Genomic DNA, 5,279 nt, shown 5'->3' on the forward strand with positions numbered 1-5,279 from the left:
CTTTCCACTGTTCTTAATTTTACTTTATGCCCTCAGGATGCTGCCTTGTGTGGATGTATTGATGTTCTTCCTGACTGTCTGAATTCCTGTTGGGTTCAGCCAATGCAGAGCACTGGTTAGTAATCAGTATGTGGAAGGGGAATGGGGTCTGAGTTTTCTCCAAGTTTCTTCCTTTCCAGGTAGTGCTGCAGGCTGGTTGAGTCCTCATACTTTAGACCACAACTCCCATCAGGTGACTGCCTCCAAATGCTACTCCTTCTAGGATCTGGTAGTTTCTCCCTCCTCTTGGCTCTTCAGATCTAAGAGTGGTAAAGCTTCCATTATCACTAGCCTTAGAGTCCTGTATTATAGTTTGTTGGTTTCCTTAAACTTGCCCACACTTAGTAAACTTTTATTAAACTCTCCTCTCGGTCCAGTTTGAGTGTGTCATCTGTTTCTTGATGGAACTCTGAGACATAGTTAAGGACTTGGGATTTCATTTAATAGACAAGAAGAAACAAGAAAATGTCGAGAGAGGGTTATGAACCAAATTATGCCGTGAGAAGATTAATATGGAATCCATGTGCAGAGTACCGTAGACTAGGTTGGAGACCATAGAGGAGATTCACCATACTCTAGGTGAAAGAATATGAGAGTCCAGCCTTGAATCCAGGCTGTGGTAATGGAAGGAGGAATGGGTGCAAAAGCTATTCTGCATGTAGAATGGTTAGATTTCATAGCCCTTAGTATAAGTATTTAGATGATTGGGATGAAACAAAATGATATTTCCAAAATTTCCAGGCTTGGGGACCAAGAAATTAGTAATAACATTATTAGAACTAGAAATCACAGGAGAACGAGATGTTCTGTTTTTGACCTTTGGAATTTTCCATGCAATATTCCATGTCCTGTATATAGCTGGAAATGTGGAGCTTGGGTGAAAGATCAGGACTGGGAGTGGTTTGGACATTTTCCACACAGATTTTGCAATTGAAGCTTTAAAGTAGGTAAGATTGCTAGAACTAGAATACACAGAGAGGAGAGAGTATAGAAAAAAGAAATAAAATAATTATATTAAGGAATCAGAAGATAAAAGAGTGATCAAAATTTAGGTTAGAAAAAAAGAGACCTCAGCATTTTGCAGACTTTCAAGCAGGAGAGCACTGGCAATCTTTTAGCATAGTGCTGCTTTATAGGGCTCATGATAGAAGTCAGTGGTTGGAGGAGTATTGAAAGGTAATGAAGTAGAACAGTAACTGTGGACTATTCTTTCAGGACATTTGATTTTTCAGAAGGATTCACATTTTCTATAAGGAGTCAGGTAGTAAATATTTTAGGCTTTTTGAGCTGTACAGTTTTTGTGGTAACTACTCACATCTGTCATTGTAGCATGAAAACAGCCATGGAGAATGCAAAAGCAAATGGCCAAGGCTGTGTACCAATAAAATTTACAAACAGATGGAAAGTGGTATTTGTCCTGCTGGTCATAGCTTGCCAACCTCTGGTTAAACATAGGATTGAAGTTCAGTAGTTGTAAAAGAAAGTGCAGTAGTTGTGAAGGATAAATCAAAGTTTAAGAAGGGTTTTACAATTATATTATTGTATATGGGAGACATTAAGATTAAGTGCAGTGGTGGAAGCTAATAGGGAAATGAGGTGGAAGAGAACTGATACAGGAAGACACAATGAGGGGGAAAGGACAAGAACTAAGGGCACAAAATACATAGGATAGGCTTGGTTTGGAAATACATTTTTTGAGACTAAAGGGAAGGAAAGGAGAATTTATCAAAATTTTTTTTTAGGTTAATGTTTATTTTAGTTCTCCACCTCCATATTTTTATTTTTCAAGGAACTAAGTTTAAGGATTAGGAAGCTTATTGTTTTGTTATTTTTTCTTTCTTTTTGCTTGATTTCAGGGTCAAAGATCCTTATGTGGATCTCTTTCTCTCATAAAGATCATGGGTTTGGGATGCCACTTATTTCAGAAAATCAAGTGCATAGTTTTTCTCCTTATTTTGTTTTTAGATCCCTTTTCATCTCATTCATTTCAACTGACAGATATGTTGACCAAGTCTCTGTAACATGCCTTCATATTTAGAAACAAGTAAACTAAAGTAATGCAGGGGGATACTAGCACCATGTCTATGCAGTTCATAAAATATCTTGAATATTGCTGCTGCTTAGCTTGATTCTTTGCTCAGACCCTCTATGGATTATTTTTTTGTGTGAGGAAAATATTTATTTTTATTGAAGTAAATCTCATAAAACATAAAATTCACCATTTTACCTTTCTTAAAATGTATAAATTCAGTGACTTCCAGTACATTCTCAATATTGCTTAACTATATTTAACTTTACAATCCATGAACACAGAATGTCCTTCCATTTATTTAGGTCTTCTTTCATTTCTCTTAGCAATGCTTTGTAGTTTTCTGAATAGAGGTTCTTTATATCCTTGGTTACATTTATTTCTAGTTATTTGATTCCTTTAGTTGCTATTTTAGATAGATACTTTTCTTGATTTTCTGGGATTGCTTTAGTTACTAGTATATAGAAACAGGACAGATTTTCGCACATTAGCACCACTTTGCTGAATTCATTTATTAGATCTAACAGCTTTGTTGCAGATTTTTTTTGAAACTTTCTAGGTGTAGGAACATATCGTATGCAAATAATGAAAGTTTTACTTCTTGTTTCTGATTTGCTAATTGCTCTAGCTAAGACTCTAGCACAATGTTGAATAAGAATGATGAATCCTGGTTTTAATCCTGATCTTAAAGGGAAAGCTTTGACTTTCGCCATTGAGCATGATATTAGTTTTGGGTTGTTCATATGTGCCCTTTATCATGTTGAGAAGGTTTCCTACTGTTCCTATCCTTTGAAGTGTTTTTATCAAGAAGCGATGCCGGACTTTGTCAAATGCCTTTTCTGCATCAATTGAGATGATCATGTGATTCTTCTCCTTCAATTTGTTAATGTGGTGTATTACATTGATTTTCTTGAGTTGAGTTACCCTTGCATACCTGGAATAAAACCAACTTGATCATGGTGTATGATTCTTTCCACGTGCTATTGGATTCAGTTTGGAAGGATTTTGTTGAGAATTTTTTGCATCTATATTCATTAGAGAGAATGGTTTGTACTTTTCTTTTCTTGTATGTTTATCTGGCTTTGCTATAGAGTGATGTTAGCTCATAGAATGTTAGGTGGTTTCCCCTGCTCTTCAAGTTTTTTTGAAGAGTCTGAATAGGATTGATATTAGTTCTTCCTGGAATGATTGGTAAACTTCACCTGTAAAGCCATCTGCTCTTGGGCTTTTCTTTGTTGGTTGGCTTTTGATAACTAATTCAATGTCTTTGTTTTTGATTGGCTTGTTGAGGTTTTCTGTTTCTTCTAGAGACAGTGTAGGTTGTTCATGTGTTTCTAGGAAGTTGTCCATTCCATCCATGTTGTCAAATTTGTTGGCATACAGAGATTCATAATATCCTCTTATTATGTATTTCATATCTATAGGATCAATAGCGATGTTCCCTCTTTCATTTCTGATTTTATTTATTTGCATCTTCTCTCTTATTCTTTGTCATTCTAGCTAAGGGTTTTCAAGTTTTTTGACCTATTTGAAGAACCAATTTTTGGTTTTGTTGATTTCCTCCATTGTTTTTTGTTCTTGATTTCATTTATTTCTGCTCTAACCTTTGTTATTTCTTTCCTTCTGCTTGCTTTGGGGTTAGTTTACTGTTCTTTTTTAATTCCTCCAGGTGTGCTGTTAGTTTTTTGATTTTAGCTCTTTCTTCCTGTTTAACATAAGCATTTAGAACTACAAATTTTCCTTTCAGCACTGCCTCTGCTGCATCCCATAAGTTTTGATATGTTGTGTTTTTGCCCATCTCAAGATATTTAATTTCTCTTGCACTTTTTTTTTGGCCCATTGATTGTTTAAGAATGTGTTGTTAAACCTCCATGTTTGTGGCTTTTGTTGTTCTCTACCTGCTGTTGATTTCCAGCTTAACTGCATTATGATCAGAATAAATACTTTGTGTAATTTCAGTCTTTTACAATTTTCTGAGACTTGTTTTGTGAGCCAGTATGTGATCTGTCTGGATAATGATCCATGTGCATTTGAGAAGAATATATATCCTGCTGTTTTGGCATGTAATTTTCTGTAAATGTGTGTTAGGCCTAGCTTGTTTATCCTTTTAAGTTCTTAGTTTCCTTGCTGATCCTCTGCCTAGATATTCTATTTATTGATGAGAGTGATGTATTGAAGTCTTCAGTTATTATTATAGATACCTCTATTTCTCCCTTCAGTTTTGCCAGTGTTTGTCTCATGTATTTTTGTGCACCCTGATTAGAAGTGTAAATGCTTATTGTTATTTCTTTTTGGTGGATTGCCCCTTTTATTAAAATGTAATGTCCTTCTTTGTCTCCTATAAGGTTTTTGTATTTATTGTCTATTTTGTCTGATTTCAGTATAGCTACTTCAATTCTATTTTGATTGCTGTTTGTGTGGAATATCTTTTTCCAGCTTTTCACTTTCAACCTATTTGTAACCTATATGTATATTTGATCCATTCTTCCAAGCTGTGTCTTTTGATTGGAAGTTTAGGCCATTGACACTCAAGATATTACTATAAAGGCAATACTTCAACCATTTTATCCTTTGGGTCTTTTATGTCACATCTTATTTTTATCTCTCTCTCTTTATCCTTTCATTTACCCTTACTGATAATCTTCATTTCTACATTCTCATCCAAGCTTCTCTCTCGTCTTGTCTTTTCAGCCTGCAGAACTCGTTTAGTATTTCTTATAGGGCCAGACTATTTTCAACAAACTCTCTTTCCTTCTGCTTATCTGTGAATATTTTAAACTCTCCCTCAATTTTGAAGGACAGCTTTGACACACAAGGAATTCTTGACTGGCAGTTAATCTCTTTCAATACCTTAAATATGTCGTACCACTGTCTTCTCACCTCCGTGGTTTCTGATGAGAAATCCACACTTAAAAATATGTAACACTTCACAATTTGCATGTCAACCTTGCACATGAGCCATACTTATCTTCTCTATATCTTTCTAGGTTTATATGTTGCTGAAGCAAACATGATACTTTAATCAATTAATTTATTGCTGAATAAAAAGAATTGCATCAGTGGAAATTTGTTTTTAAATCTCTTGGGGAGAATAGTTGTTTGAAGATAAATTTTGTAGAAAATACCTTAGTGAAGTGATGCAAGCTCTGTAATTTACCTCTTTTGAAAGTTTTTTGATGTGCTGAGTTTTCTTAAACTGTATTTTCTTAAG

The 5,279-nt window shown here is 34.9% G+C and overlaps 1 pseudogene; it reads right to left on the bottom strand.

Annotated features, from left to right (window-relative positions):
* Positions 1-4,979: 4,979 nt before the first annotated feature.
* On the bottom strand, positions 4,980-5,078 carry LOC143689242 (U6 spliceosomal RNA; annotated as a pseudogene).
* Between the last annotated feature and the right edge of the window lie 201 nt (positions 5,079-5,279).

The sequence above is a fragment of the Tamandua tetradactyla genome, chromosome 6 (assembly GCF_023851605.1).
Source record: "Tamandua tetradactyla isolate mTamTet1 chromosome 6, mTamTet1.pri, whole genome shotgun sequence".
NCBI classification, from domain to species: domain Eukaryota; kingdom Metazoa; phylum Chordata; class Mammalia; order Pilosa; family Myrmecophagidae; genus Tamandua; species Tamandua tetradactyla.